Below are 16,953 nucleotides of genomic sequence, written 5' to 3' on the forward strand. Positions count from 1 at the left end.
TGCCTCTTTTTTGGGTACCGTGAGGCGAAGGGGTAAACCATAAATAAATCTGACGCCGCACTCAAGTGTGGGCCGGTGTTGATACGAAGTTCTAAGATTGATATGATGCACCTTATGATGACAAGGTTTTATAGGCTATCGCCTTAAGAAAGGTCAGAATCAGAATCATTTATTCAACGTAATTATGACGGATAAACTTGTTGAAGGTCAATGTAACTTTTTTGAATTTACGTCATTTCGCAAGGTGTTATGGCTGAGGAGAAGAAATGACAAGAAACTGCAACAGCAACACATCTTTTAAATCAATGAGGGTATACATTACAAGTTATTTAATAACTAGAGGAACACATTCAATACCAGACATTTTTATCATTTAGGTAGTTATTAATCTTATAATAAGCTTTTTTACATAAAGTAAGCTTCATATGAGCTTTAAATTTATTGTATGACAAATTTAAAATATTATCTGGTAAAAACGTATACGTAACCCCAAAAAAGATTAATTTAATTTACTTAATCTAGAATTTTGAATAGCAATTTTATTTTTATTTCTTGTATTGTAAGTATGCCTTTCACAGTTTCTCGGACACAATCCCTCTGTCGCATTTCACGACATGTTTGGAAAGATAAGCAGGTCCACTAGTTCTATGTTTTGAATTGGCTCCCGTGTGCTTTACGCGTGCCCGTGTGTGTATTGTCCTTTAGACAAAACCATGGACTACTGAAAACATTATCAATTACATTGAAAGCTGCTAAGTTGGGACTACTCAGTACACAAAGGACGGTATTGTAATGTGCCTACATAACTACATTCAAGCTATTATATACAGAACCTCAAAAATGTTAACCCGACTATTCGGGCAAAGGTAAGGCCAAAGTGCTTTGTTCGCCAACTTCCTTAGTTTTGGCTCTTCGAGGCAAATTTCTGAAGTTACGAAAGCAAGCAAAAATAAAAACATACGCCCGGAACTTTTCGACTTAGCTGAATGTTTTTAACATTTATTTTGTGTCTCTGTTACAAACTGTATCCAGTTCTTGACTTCGCCTGTTTATGGGACTGGAATTAATTGTCTTCGTCGTAGGTATTAGTTTGGTTGAGGTATCCGGGATGGTCGTCCAGTTGCCTTAGGCTGCTTTTCCACCAGAGCTGTGCGAGGTAGCTAAGCGGTATGCGAGGAAAAAATACACCAATAGAATCACTTCATTTTCCTAGCCTCGCTTAGCTCAGCTCTGGTGGAAAAGAGTTTAGCGAAGCGAGGTCATTCTACATACAAAATAAGCGAGAAATGTGTGCGAAGGATCGCACATTTTCGCATTTTGACAGCTCCGCTACACTTCTTCGTACGAGACATTTACTTCGCACAGCTCTGGTGGAAACCCCTACACATTTCCACAGCACAGCTACACATTCGCGTACGACACATTTTACTAGCACAGTTCTGGTGGAAAAACAGCCTTACACCTGTATTCTGTAGATGTTACAACGAACCATCCTTAACTCTGTGCTCAGCTGAGGCGACCTTAAGAAAGATTATTTTCATTTATTTTGTTGTAATTGTTGTTTGTTCGTTTTGTTTGACATACTTGACTCGAGTGAGCAAAGTCCTCAAGTCGAGAACGTAAATGTCATTTAAAATACCAACGTGCTTTGTCGAGTGAAGTCTTAGGTTTGCCTCTTAGCTATTGCCAGTATCACATACCGTGATTGACAACTTTACGAGTACCTGCCATACACGGATGTCGGATACGGATTTAACTTGCATTAGGCCAAAGACGAAGATAGTGGCGACAGTCGATGAGTTGTTCCGTATGGGCAGGGACAGGTGCACATTCCATGAGCTGGTCGCCAACCTCCAGTAATGGAGAGGCACGGCAAGAAGAGATGTCAAAGATACATCAGATGAGAGACCTCAGCGCTTCCCATAGTGTTCATAAGTAGGGAATGACGGCCGAATTACTACAACAAGTAACCTTAAAAATAGTCAACCATTTGTCCAGAACCCAGTAGTATTTATTGTTTTCAACCACCAGCACAGATCTCGTGATCTGGTCACGTCCAGAACCGCATTGGTTTGAGTAATAGCTTTGTTTCTATTCCCACGTTTTGTTTGTTGGCTCGGTATTGCAGCGATTGTCATAAAAGGAAAAAAGGAAAGGATAAATAGGAAAGGAAATAGGAATATGATATAAGAAAGGATAGTCTCTAGCGCGCATTCAAAAAAAAAATAAGTACTTGAAAAAATGTTTTTTTTTACATCACCGAGAAAATTATTTTGATTTGTTTGGCAACGTTGTTCATAAAGAATTAATAGCAAATTGATTTTTGAAATAATTAATTCATCATCTCCATTCATTATCCCGTTTTTCACAGGGTCCGCTTACCTAACTTGAAGATTTGACAGGTCCGGTTTTTTTACAGAAGCGACTGCTTGTCTGACCTTACAACTCGCCAAGGGAAAACCAGCCAATTACAGCTTAGGTCACATACCTCCGAATGCATTTCTCGGGAATGTGAGTTTTCTCACGATGTTTACTTCACCGCTGAGCACGTGATAATCATTTATGATCCAAACGTCAATTCGAAAACAAATTCGACAACCATTGATTTAGGCCTGTGCTGGATTCTAACTTGCGACCTCAAATTGACAAGCAAGCTTTCTACCAACTGGGTTACCACAGCTCCCTTTGAAATAATTTATTAATATCCAATCAATTAAATAAATAGTCCAGCTTCATACATGATAGAAGTTGTTTACAGAATATCGTAAGACTCTGCTTATCCCAAAACTTACTGTGGCGTGATTTTATAATATAAATTAACACAAAGAATAAGACGAAAAACATCCAAATTATTCTCTTATCGGGAGTTTCTCAGTAGTCTCTCAAAACTTTCTTACCCCCGACGCGACCCTTCAAAATTATAATTAATTAAGTATAATTTGTTCACAGTTCGTTTTTAAATACACTTCTCATCAAAAAAATCGAAACACTTCCGTTTTCATTGTTTCTGTCCGAATTTAACACAAAAAAGAATTCATACGATGAAAAAAAATACATAAATGTATAGCTGGCAGTTTGGCCATTACAGTAATAAGCGAAAATTCTAAATTCAAAATTAGAATTTCATTTGTTTATGTTATAAACGAAATGAATCACTGTTTTGAGACAAATGTGTGTTTAGGGTTGGAGTACATTTAGCGTTTAAAAACTAAAAATTGGCGCTTATCCTTAAACTTTTTGTTTTTTATTTCAATACTGTGACTTTGGGACGTCTGAAAAAAGGTTTTTTTTCTAAAACGTATGGATACTTCGCCCACAGAAGCCGCCCAAGTTGTGGCATTGTTGGATTCTGGCCTTAGTCAGCGTGTTGTGGCTGCAAGACTGCATCTAAGCCTGTCATCTGTTCATAGAGTCTATAAACGTTATCGGGAGACTGGTTTGTTCACGCGCCGTTCAGGATCTGGCAGGAATCGGGTCACTTCTGAGCGAGATGATCGATTTATTGTAACAACTTCTTTAAGAAATCGACGCCTTAACGCTTTTCAACTGCAGCAGCGGCTTCGTGTTGTACGAAGGGTGGCTGTAAGTGACTCTACAATTAGAAGAAGGTTGAAGGATCGTGGACTGGTACCGCATAAGCCAGCAAATGGGCCGAAATTAACTGCAGACCATCGAAGAGCGCGCCTTAACTTTGCACGTGAGCACCTAAATTGGTCATACCTACAGTGGAGCAAAGTTCTCTTTTCTGATGAGTGTAAAATTATGCTGTATGGTAACGACGGAAGGAACAAGGTCTACAGAAGAGACGGAGAACGCTATGCACAATGCTGCATTGAAGAAAAGGTCAGCTATGGTGGCGGTTCTGTAGGTATGACCAATTTAGGTGCTCACGTGCAAAGTTAAGGCGCGCTCTTCGATGGTCTGCAGTTAATTTCGGCCCATTTGCTGGCTTATGCGGTACCAGTCCACGATCCTTCAACCTTCTTCTAATTGTAGAGTCACTTACAGCCACCCTTCGTACAACACGAAGCCGCTGCTGCAGTTGAAAAGCGTTAAGGCGTCGATTTCTTAAAGAAGTTGTTACAATAAATCGATCGTCTCGCTCAGAAGTGACCCGATTCCTGCCAGATCCTGAACGGCGCGTGAACAAACCAGTCTCCCGATAACGTTTATAGACTCTATGAACAGATGACAGGCTTAGATGCAGTCTTGCAGCCACAACACGCTGACTAAGGCCAGAATCCAGCAATGCCACAACTTGGGCGGCTTCTGTGGGCGAAGTATCCATACGTTTTAGAAAAAAAACCTTTTTTCAGACGTCCCAAAGTCACAGTATTGAAATAAAAAACAAAAAGTTTAAGGATAGGCGCCAATTTTTAGTTTTTAAACGCTAAATGTACTCCAACCCTAAACACACATTTGTCTCAAAACAGTGATTCATTTCGTTTATAAGATAAACAAATGAAATTCTAATTTTGAATTTAGAATTTTCGCTTATTACTGTAATGGCCAAACTGCCAGCTATACATTTATGTATTTTTTTTCATCGTATGAATTCTTTTTTGTGTTAAATTCGGACAGAAACAATGAAAACGGAAGTGTTTCGATTTTTTTGATGAGAAGTGTATTTTATTGGTGATATACATATACATACCTTTAGTTATTCATTCAGTATATTTGGAAGACTACCTTGACTACCAAGCGTTGTAATAGTTTCTCTGATATACGATAAATTATATATTATTACAATATATTTCCGTTATGCTTTACTTCCTTCCTCATTCGCTAGATAAAACTCCCAATATCAGTAAACCCGAGTAAGCAATATAAATTATCCACCCTATTCCACCATATCACAACATATCAAATCAAATAAATAACCTTCCGACGTATCACCTCATCTAACAGCCAAATTTACATAACAGTGCCGTGATAGATTCATTTGCTTCCAACTCGCACAGGTTATTGTATCCGAACAGGAATACCCGTGATATTGCAGTTCGATAGTACATCTCGAGAGGATTTACCGCTCCGCCCGGGAAAGTTGGCACGTTCCGCACAGAGAGCAAATAAAACCGGGCCCAAACTTGTATGCAAACAGGGCGAAACTTGCTCTAATAAAGTACAAACATTGCGGGCGTTTTGGCGCCCGAACTGGGGCCGGGTGCTCGGTTTTGGCGCCCAAACTGGGACCGTCTTGTCACTGTTGTTGTGCAATTAGTGACTTCTAATTGGGGCGGATGAAAAAGTTAGATTTTTCGCTAGCAATTTCATTAACAAACTTTTATGAAGTTATTAGAAATTTTCGGAGGAAGTTGTTGATCAATTTAGGTTTGTTGTCATCGCATTGATTGCTGATAATTAATCTAGTCTACGAATTGCTGGTTACCAAAATTCTTTTGTAAAGTAATCCTTTGACAACCAGACAACCTTTTTACAATTCGATCCTATTAGTCTACCTAGACCAAAGGGCTGTTTTCGTTTGGCTAGAAGCTTTCTTTCGGCAAGACTTTAAAAGTGATCATCTCCGTTTAGGGATATTTTAATTAACTCCCCTTATGGGCCTGAATCGCATTCTGGTAATTGAATACGTGTGCGTCGCTTCGTGTTTACGCGAGTTTAGCCCGCTTTGATAATTTCAGCTGCTGTCATTAAGTGGCTGTACAATTTGCTTCCATTGCCTTTGTAATCTGCGTTTTGTGGATGCGGTCGTTTAGGTTTCGTATACGGTATTTTAGCGAAGTATTTTCAGAATCTCGAGTGACTTTTTGTTCTCATTATGTTTACTAAGTATCACTTAGATATTTTTTATTTGGGATTGTTTCATCTCTTGTTATTTGACTAGTAGTTATCTGTCAGATAGTAGATATTACGCTACTAGACGTTTCTCCGGCAGATTGGTTATCAGGCGGTCTACCAACATGTGGTGAAACACGCTTTTAAAAACAGAAGGTATCTAACAACAACATAAGATAGCATCATGCCTGTATCCCCGAAGGGTTAGGCAGAGTTGTGCAGAGTACTACACCCACTCACGAAAAGAAAATATCTACCTCAGATCAGGTCATCTACAACTTGGCACGCGTTTTCTTCCATTTCTGATTTCCGACTTTATTCTTCGTCGAAGTAGATTGCTTACGCGCGTAAGTCGATAAGCATTTGTCAACTTACAAACTACCCACAAACATTTTCTTTTGTTCCTCAAGCCACAGATGTCTCCCTGACACCATTGTCACGATCTTCATGATATGGGCTGTATAAACGGTTACAAATAACAATAGTATTGCAGTTGTGCTTGTATACATTAATAGTTATATTTATGTTGTTCCATTTATACCTGGAATAATATAATAATTGACTGTACAAATATCTAGTTATGTAAACTGTTATACTTATTGTAAATTATTTTAACTTCAATTACTCGTATTAGTAACTTACTCTGTAAACGTATCCTCTCGTTTGACGTTAGATGTCAACTTGAGGATTCGCAGTCTGTGGTTAGTACCAAAAACGTACGGTTTTATTATTGATAATAATGTTAAAATCTCTATGACGACCGGTTGCTATACAACCATAAAGTTGAAGTTGAATGTTAAAATCAACCACACTTCCGAAATCATAAAATACTTACGCTTCCTTCTCTATATATTTTAGAAATTTATATTTTTTTTTTCGTAAATTTAAGATTTTTTTAAACGCCGCGAAGATCTCCCTGTAAAATACACACTGCGTCATGGAAAAAGATTAAATTTACCTATATCTAGACTGGTCCTACATTCTTCTAGCCCATATGTGGTGTCCATCAAAATGTATATAATGAACTGCCTAACACATTAAAAGAGAAAAAAGTGACAAAATCTTTATTAAAAAAATAAAAGAACTTCTAATTAATAAATGTTATTACAGCACTAGTGATGATACTGATGTTACTATTTTAAAAGCTTCCTTCTCTCTTTTAAACTTCTATTTTGTTGTGCCCGAAAGGGTCTGTGATGTGAAACTCATATGTAACTTACAAACTTGTACATCATCATAGTATGCAAATAAAGAATATATTGAATATTGAAATTATATTTCTATTTAATAAAAGTTTTACTTGTTATACTAACATAGGTGCTAATTCCTGTAAACACCATCTAATTTTATATTAAGTTATACCTGTCATTTTCTTATCCGCCGAAAAGGAAAGGGACGGGAAATCGACAAGCATAAAATTAATGGAACGAACGTCAATTTTAAGCTCAAATCTAAAACAACCCTGTAATAATTTTACATTGGCCAATAACCCGACAGAATTATGTTGGCAGCTCACGTCAAACGGTTTGCATACCAGCAAGATATATTTTTGATTGGCCCGGGTTGTTCATTCATTTACTCATTCATCCTAAAATTAAGAGCTGTCAATCGTCCGTCCCTTTCCTTTTCGGCGGATAAGAAAATGACAGGTATATATATAACTTAAAGTAAAATTAGGAGGTGTTTGCAGGAATCTGGGCCATAATGTTATTATTTACACGACAAATCCCTTCCCTGAGTTGTACGCTAACACCATATATACTCCTGCGGGGTTCATATTGATTTTACGCGCATACCTAGAGACTACTGACAGTATACATAAGCGTGCTGGTAATAATATACCACGGAGCGATGTAGGCGGAGATGAATGGAGGAAATAGTTGCTGTCACATTGTGCGACAGGCAGGGACGTGTTTCCCGCCGTTAACATGTCCTCAGACGGATCATTTCGTAAAGGACACTTACACGATCTTTCTTATAGGTTTTACGTACAATGTTAGATAGAAAAGAATCGAGCCTAATCTGGACTGATAAATCTCTATGCTAATGAACGTCACAACACTAGCTTACGTTGTTGTTTAAATTCGCCCTTCGCGCAGGCAAACGGCCTCCATGTTCCAGTGGTTGAGCGTTGGGCTCTCGATTCGGAGGTCGCGGGTTCGAATCCCGGCGGGGATATATCATAAAAATCGCTTTGTGATCCCTAGTTTGGTTAGGACATTACAGGCTGATCACCTGATTATCTGAAAGTAAGATGATCCGTGTTTCGGAAGGCACGTTAAGCCGTTGGTCCCGGTTACTATTTACTGATGTAAGTGAGTAATCGTTACGTGAGCCATATCAGGGACCTTTGGCGGCTCAATCATAATCCTGACACCAGGGTTGATGAGGCTGGTATTCCATCTCACAACCCACACGATGAGAAGAAGAAGATCACCATGTTCATCATATGTGAGTCCAACGCTCAACCATTGGACCACAGAGACCGTTACCATATGGTGATGACAAGAATATTCTTGTTATCCTTATTTTATGTTATTCAGAAACTCTGTTAACCCATAATTGGCTTTATGAACCAAACAGTGTTTTATTCATGTAAGGTAACTTTCTATTTACGTCCTATAACGTCGCACGCCCTGTTGCCTGTAAACCGAGCATTTAGTTTCCTCATTATAATTTATTTTTAGCTTTAAATATTAACGTAACATAGTTGCTGTTAATAGTCTCCGTGGTAGCTCATTTGGCAGAACGCTTGACTCGTAGTTTGAGGTCGTAGGTTCCGATCCCAATGATTTTCAAACTTGTTTTTCAAGGGATATTTGTTTTGCAAGGGATCCCAAAGTAATTTTGTGATTATGTCCCCACCGGGATTCGAACCCGGGATCCAGTCTCGTGAGTCCGACGCTCAACCATTGGACTACATAGGCTTTCATGATTTATTTACATTTGTTCACAGTAAAACCCACTAAAATCATTATTTTAGTTTAAAATACACTAAAACAAGTACTTCCGGTCAATCCGAGTCGCAGTATAACCCGACCGCGTTACGAAGCATCACGCGCTAATATACATAATAAGACTACGTACTTTCTTAATTTGACACGATTTTATTGAATGTATATACCGCTGTGTACGAATCTATAGCTAAACAAATGCCAAGTTTTCGCCACATTTTTGTATCAAGCGCTGTATCTACGGTAAGGGATAAACCAATGCGTAAACTACAAACCTGATACGTTGAGTCATACACGGATAAGAATTTACAACTTCAAAACAGAGCACACTTCGAACTTGAAACTTCGTTGCCGCCAGTAATTACAAACAATAACTGAACCTACAGACAAGCTACCACGGCGCAAGATGACGCCAACTTCCCCTAATTAATGTATCCCTGTAATTCCCATAACCTTCCTTACATTTATATTAAATTCATAGTTTCATTGCCTAACAGATAAGCTTGGAGATTGCTTAGACAAGTTTCTCTAATGGAATTCCGGTGTGTTCTTGAATGAAGGTGTTTCCAGGCTGTGTTCCCCAAAAAATGTAGATGGCCCTGTTCAGATGTATCGTGATAATTGCCTATTTTATTTTATTTATTTATTTATTAGGCACATCAACAGTACAAACACACAACAATTTATATAACTTTCTTAAGGCTAGTACTAGTGCTTGCACCAATTACAGACGTGCACAACTTATGTAATTAACATGAAATTGTTGTTGTTGTTGTTGTAGAAATTGTTTTAAAAAAAAAAGAACGGAATAACAAAAGGTATGAAAAGTTACAGCCAGGCAACACTACAACAAAAAAAAGAAGAATAGGTACAAGAAAAAACTACTATTTTTTTTCTATTAAACCAGTTAAACTAACGGTCATGACTAGATGATTGCACAATGAGTTTCTTGAATTTAGGCAAACTGTTACGAAATATGTTTTCTTATTGCTTGGGGTACATCATCATCATCAATTTAAGAGCCACGCTCTTGTCGGTGTAGCATTTTCCATTCCAGTCTATCAAAGGCCAATTCCTTGACTTCCCTATAAGACACGACGTTAACCTTTTCTTTAATCTGTTCCATGTAAGCTCTTCTTGGTCTTCTTCTTGGTTCTTCTTGGTTCTTGGGGTACATAATTATTCAAAAATAACTAATAAATAATCTAATCGCGAAGTCATGTACTGGGTGTTAGTGACATCGTAACGAAAACTTTTAGGGATGATTCAGAACATTATTTTAAATTGTTGTCAAGTAGAAATTTCCGTCGCAAAAGTATGGAACTGAAAAGAATTAAAAAACACTAAAATTTGTCATATATCTGTTATCCATGAAATTAGAAGGTGAAACGATGGTAAATCTGTACGTCATCTATTTTTTTTTTTTTTTGAGGAACGTAGCCTGGAAAGTCCCTTTGAATCTGTTTATGATGGTTTATGCAATATGCCTCCTCTAACACTGTTATGAAAAAATACAACTAATAATAAACTGCGATGCCGCTTGGAATATAGAATATGGTGTCGAGTATCCTTTGTACGAAAGCTGTGGATGAGACTTGCACAGGACCGGAAAGGATGGCGTGAAAGAGAGGAGGCCTATACCCAGCAGTGGGTGGACACAGGCTGAGAAGATAGATTTTTCTTTGGTGGTCGGAATCCAATAATTCGCGCAAACCGTGTGGCGGACCCTAGTGGAAAAGAATCTAGATCCTTTGTACGCCAATCTTGGTTTTTCGTAAATAACCGACCACCCAAGGTACTAACCGCCAGGCCTCCAATAAGTGACGTCATTTTATACGCGACTATCTGTCACACCCTACGTAACGGCACCAATGATTGGATCGATTACTCCCGCTTTTTCATACCCTCCTCGTAACTAGGATGTGATACATTTACAGTCAGGGATTCTTAAGATGGTCCTCATGGGCGGTATGGATTCCTCATAAGAACGTCTAGGGCCCTGTGCCGAGGTTTATCTTGCAGCTTTTCCCCGGCTATACAGGTTGTGAGCAGCTGCAGTAGTTTTAGGCGGACGTTCGTTATATAAAAAATTACGATTCAAAGTGTAACTCCTAGAATTATCCCATTTTTCACAGCGTCCGCTTACCTAACCTGAAGATTTGACAAGTCTAGTTTTTTATAGAAGCGACTGCCTGTCTGACCTTCCAACCCGCGAAGGGAAATCCAGCCCAATACAGGTTAGGTCACATACCACCATTGAAAATGCATTTCTTGGGAATGTGGGTTTCCTTACGATGTTTTCCTTCACCGCTGAGCATGTAATAATCATTTATGATCCGAACATGAATTCGACAATCATTGGTTACCATTGTAATCATTGATAACTATATTTTTGAATTTTGAATTTGAATTATATCTAGGGCTTTGATCAATAGACGCAGTGAATCCTATCTACTTACGTGGATAAACTTCATACGGCTATTGGTCGAAACCCAATAATTCGCGCCGCGCGTGTTGCGGAAACCGTGTCGCGGACGCTAGTGAAAAAGCAGGTTTGAAGCGCGGGTATAAGTTTGATAACTGAGCTTCCTAACCCTATTGTCAGGGTTTTTATTAAGCCACTATAAAGACCCCTGGCGGAGAATATCTATTTGTACATAAGGGGCTGTTTATAATTATCCTTCTCCCGTATGTAATCACTTTAAAATTAAGTCATAATATTACTGTCTAACAATCGATATGCGAATCGATATCTGTGATAATCGATTCGCAAGTCGATATTTGCGTATCGACGATACGTCACTTTTGAATATGGCGGCGAAGCGTCAATACGGTTGGTGATATAAAATAAAACTTGTGAAAAATCTATTAATACAAAATTAAACGAGTATCGTCCAAAAATACGAGTTTTACTTCTGAACTGATTATAGTTCAGAAGTGGGATACCTTTTAAAAAAACGCCCAAGAGTTGGATTGTCAGGTAAAATAAGCATAGAATCTGGTAAGTGTGCACATTGTTTCTAAAGTGTATTTATTGGTTTAAAACAAATTCTAATACGTGTGTGTTTGGGAAGTAATTTATATTTGGGTACAGTTTTGCCAATGCTAATGTAGCAATTTGTTTTCGTTAAGTTTTCTAAAATCAAATAACGGATATCTAATGATAGCGAATGATTAGTTGCAAAATGGTTCAGATTATTAGTTTTAGTCTTAAATGGTAACTATATTACTTAGTTCTTATTATTTGGCAAATATTATTATTACTGTTATTCCCACGTTTTCCTATCCCAATTGATAAACTGAAAGATTGCCGCTGATGACTGAACGTGACCTGACCAGTGGAAGCCGAGCAATCCAGTTGCGTTACTTATGGCAAGCAGAACTCGTACAAATCAGACACACTGATGATGATGACCAGAGGCCGCCCCATCGAGTTGCAGATTTAGCTGGATGTTGCCGTTTATTTAAGAATCAAAATAAGCTCCTTGCGCGGGCACGTAGATGTGACAATAGTTGGGCCGTGGCTCCTTGCGCGGGCACACGTACGCCAAATACCTAAATACTTTATTAGCCGTAGCTCCTTGTGTGGGCGCACATAGCCTGATACTAGTTAGTCGATGGCCGTAGCTCCTTGCGTGGGCATACGGACCCGAATGCTAGCTAGCCGAAGGCTATAGCTCCTTGCGTGGGCATACAGTGCACATATATAACCGGGTTGAGTCCGTAGCTCCTTGCGCGGGCAAACGGCACCCGCGTGTTAACAGCTCCTTGCGTGGGCTAGCGGTTCCCGTTTACAAGATGAAACCAAACCAAACGGAGCTTCAGGCAGCCACGCGGTATCCAGATTCCTCCTAAATAGTGAACTAGATCAACTCTTTTGTAAATCTAATCAGTCCGAAATGTTTCGTGTAAACAAGGTCTTTTAGTGTAAATCAGTGAAATGGAAGTGATAGTTTTACTTTTCTTTAATTGAAAAAGAACAAATCTAAGGATTATAATGTTTTTTTAATAGTATTTAGTAGTTCGTCATATCACATATCAATCGATGTATTAGATAATTAAAAAAAAAACAAGTAATTGAATGGGGTCATTCTAAACGTAGGATGGCCGAATACTAATTACCGACTAATTTCAGGATTATGTAAAAATTAAAATTTGTTCTACATAGTTATTATGGGTTAATACCCATTATAAATATCACAATTATAAATATATTTATAATTATAAATATATTTATTGATTGATTTTCTAATTTCGTGAATTGTTTGATAATGACGTGTTTATCATAAATAATTATTCTCAGAGTAATATGAGACTCTACCGAGTCTGTGACTCTGTTACTAACTAAAATTGTCTCCTTTGTCGTCTTTGGGTCTTTGTATAACGGACACACATATTCCAGTTGTTGTCGACCTCTAATGTTATTATATTTGAATTAATTTATTTATAATTGTAATTAGTTTATTTATAATTGTAATTAGTGTGGGGTCGTCTTGACTAGGTGTCTGGGACAGACACTGAATCAGGATGGCCGACTGTAATCACTTTAAAATTAAGTCATAATATTACTGTCTAACAATCGATATGCGAATCGATATCTGTGATAATCGATTCGCAAGTCGATATTTGCGTATCGACGATACGTCACTTTTGAATATGGCGGCGAAGCGTCAATACGGTTGGTGATATAAAATAAAACTTGTGAAAAATCTATTAATACAAAATTAAACGAGTATCGTCCAAAAATACGAGTTTTACTTCTGAACTGATTATACGTATGGGATGTGCCCTCAATAACCGACCTCATCAACCCTGGTGTCAGGGTTACTATTGAGCCGCCAAGGGCCCCTTGACATGGCTCATGTAACGACTACATACTTACGTCAGTAAATAGTAACCGGGATCAACGGATTAACGTGCTTCCAAAGTAAGGATTATCTTACTTTCGGACAATCAGGTGATCAGCCTGTAATGTCCTAATCAAACCAGGGATCACAAAGTGATTTTCCGGAATTTCGAACTCCAATGGAACCCATAAGAACCCCAATTGAACCCGAGACCTCCGTATCATGAGTAGCATACGTACTTACAAAGTAGTAACCAGGACCAACGGTTTAATGTTCCTTCCGAAGCAGGGATCACCTTACTTTCGGCCATTCAGATGATCAGGCAGTAATGAAGAATGCTTTATGAATTTATTTTCCCAGAACCTCACGGTACATTATTAAAGTGTCACCTTTAAAACACCTCACTTCCTCATGTTCAGATTTAGTCTGATCATTACTGTATGTGTGCCGCGGGCAACGGCCGTGCCTGTGACGTCACGACGCGTTCGCGCCAATTTCAACCCATCATAAAAATTACGATCCGGTGTCTACCCGACATGATTAGTGTCGGCCAATCGGCGCGCGCGCCGGGTGCTTATTCTGACGCATACGCTTTGAAGATCTTTTTATGTCTTAATTTTTTATCGCGTTTAACAACATGGGACTCGTGACTAACGTCATGGACGTAACGTACATACATAATAACATAAACAGCCTATATTCGTCCCACTGCTAGACCTCCCCTCAATGAACCGGAGGGGGTATGGAGCATACTCCACCATGCTGCTCTATTGCGGGTTGGGGGAAGTGTTTCTATGGTTAATAGCCGGTACCAACGGCGTAATGTTCCCTACGAAGCATGGAATCATCTTACTTTTTTGTCAGGTGATTTAAGCCTGCAAAGTCCTTACCAAACAAAGGACAGTCTCACAAAGTAATTATGACGTTAGGACTTCGTCGCTGCAAATTGTCATTGACTACTTTCGACTCTTCCCACCCCATTAGGGATTACGGGCGTGTGTTTTTGTGTGTGTGTATCTTATAGGAAGTACCTCAGTAGATACTGTGGGGTGTTAGTTTTCATTTTTTATCTTTCTTTATCTTGTCCACCCACTGTTTGAGTGAAGGTAACCTTCAAAGCGCTCTATTTTTTGCTGCATTTGGTTTTTCTTGTCGATATTGGCAATGTCCGTTTTAGCTAAATAGTATACTTACATATCTAGCTACCTGTTTTACTTTTTAGCATAGAATAAGGAATAATACTACGTATAGAAGGACTCTACTGCTACGTATATAAAATCTCTCCGCTCCTCACCAGCGGCCGAGCTAGGGGGGCCTCGGTCTTTCACACACAGATGCGCGTGTACGATAACGTCAATGTGTAGTATCCGTTTAAAACGAGGTTTTTTGTTTGAAGTGTCCGGGGTGTGTTTTTAGTTAACCTGTTATAATCGTTAAAAAGAAATTGTTTTCTATTTATTAACAGTAAAATAACAGTAATTTGTACATAAATATTAGAAAGAAAGAAAGAAACGTTTATTATAAAGGGACACCACAGTAACAAATACAAAACAAATATATAATTTAAAACACGGAGTAACACACAACTACTTTACGCTACTTTCTTAGTAAAAACTGGACAACTTTTCTGATTTGTTTGGAGTTTGGGCAAAAATAACAAAGACAAAAAAAAGAACTCTCTGTTTAAAAACATTCGCACGGGTAATAGTAAAGTGCCTTTACTTGCCTATTTGTATATTTAAAACAATGATACATAATTGAGAGTTTACAAAAATTGCTAAATTAGTTGAGGAAGTAAGTTCTGACAAGAAAATTATGTTCAATGGGGGAAATTAAACAATTTTCCAAATTGCTGAATCGTTTTTTGTAACTTGTCCCTACTTTAAACGACGAAGTCATTAGAATTTAAGTAAGGAAAATAAAATAGTCTTATCTACTATTGTTCTAGAAATAAATTACGTGTTTATCTAGATAGAAAGTGAATGTAATTAAAAAAATACCTATATATACGTTTTCTGAACTCTCTTTTTTTAATCTAAATTGACAAGTTGTGAATGATGCATACTTAGTTACATTCATGAAAAATACCTACCTACTTTCTACTTCTAAATGTCCCATTAGAACGCATGCTAATTTCCGTGGTCATCAATTATTTGATTTAGTCTCACAATTTGAATTTGGAACTAAGTAGCTATTTTATTGTTGTTTTGTTTTGATTCTCGCGTGAATAACACAACAATAAATTATTTAGTTCTGAATTCAAATTTTGATACATGATAAATCTAATAATTGATAAACATGGAAATTAGCATTCGTTTGTATTATGAATTTGTGAGGTCACGCCTCCAAATGAGACCAGCGCTCAATTTCTGGACCACAGATTATCACAAATATTTTGAAGCTGTTTATCAATGCAGTAAAGACAGTATATCTAGATAGAAGATCTAGGTAGTAGTGACGCAATTTTGTACTTAAATTGCCTTGCATAATTGCGTCGTGTACTTCAAGTTCAAGAGAAATTTTGAAATTCCGATAATTAAATAAAGACAGATCTAAAACTAACGAAAACATTTTCTTTTTTCTATTTAACTTATGTTTTAAGTTTACGCGGTTATTGGTGCTAATTCCTGTAAATACCATCTAATTTTATTTTAAGTTATATCTGTCATTTTCTTATCCGCCGAAAAGGAAAGGGACGGGTAATCGACAAGCATAAAATTTATGGAACACACGTCAATTTTAAGCACAAATCTAAACCAACCGTCTAAAAATTTTACATCAGTCAATAACCCGACACAGTTAAGTAGACAGCACGTCAAACGGATTGCATACCAGCGACGTACCTTTTTGATTCGCCCGGGTTATTCATTCATTTACTCATTCTTTCTAAAATTAAGAGCTGTGAATCATCCGTCCCTTTCCTTTTCGACGGATATGAAAATGACGGATATAACTTAAAATAAAATTAGGCAGTGTCTGCAGGAATCGGGGCCATTATCATAATTAAAACACATAATAACGGGTCAGTCATCCCGTGATCATGGTACTTGCAATGTGTCGAAATATCGGGAGTCTCATATCCCTGATTTAAACGCGGTAAGAACCCATTATTATGTGTTTTATTTAACTTATTTACGAATTTTAATCAAGAACAACTTAATAATAAGTAGGACACTCTATCACGTTTTTCTATGACGTCACAGTGCACTTTTTCATACAAATTCTATAGTCATTTCGTGTATTGTTTTGTCCGGCCAAGTAGTTAATGCCATCTGCGGCAAATCTACAATAAGTCACGAACAAAAAAAAAAAAAAAAAAAAAAATTCGTGTATTGACGTTTAGTAAAATGTAAGGC

At 37.8% G+C, this 16,953-nt stretch overlaps 1 protein-coding gene across 2 annotated transcripts in view; it reads left to right on the forward strand.

Annotated features, from left to right (window-relative positions):
* LOC126373787 (atypical protein kinase C) overlaps positions 1-16,953 on the forward strand; it is a 322,244-nt gene that overhangs the window by 6,650 nt on the left and 298,641 nt on the right. The window lies entirely within an intron of this gene.

The sequence above is a fragment of the Pectinophora gossypiella genome, chromosome 16, assembly GCF_024362695.1.
Source record: "Pectinophora gossypiella chromosome 16, ilPecGoss1.1, whole genome shotgun sequence".
Lineage (NCBI taxonomy): Eukaryota > Metazoa > Arthropoda > Insecta > Lepidoptera > Gelechiidae > Pectinophora > Pectinophora gossypiella.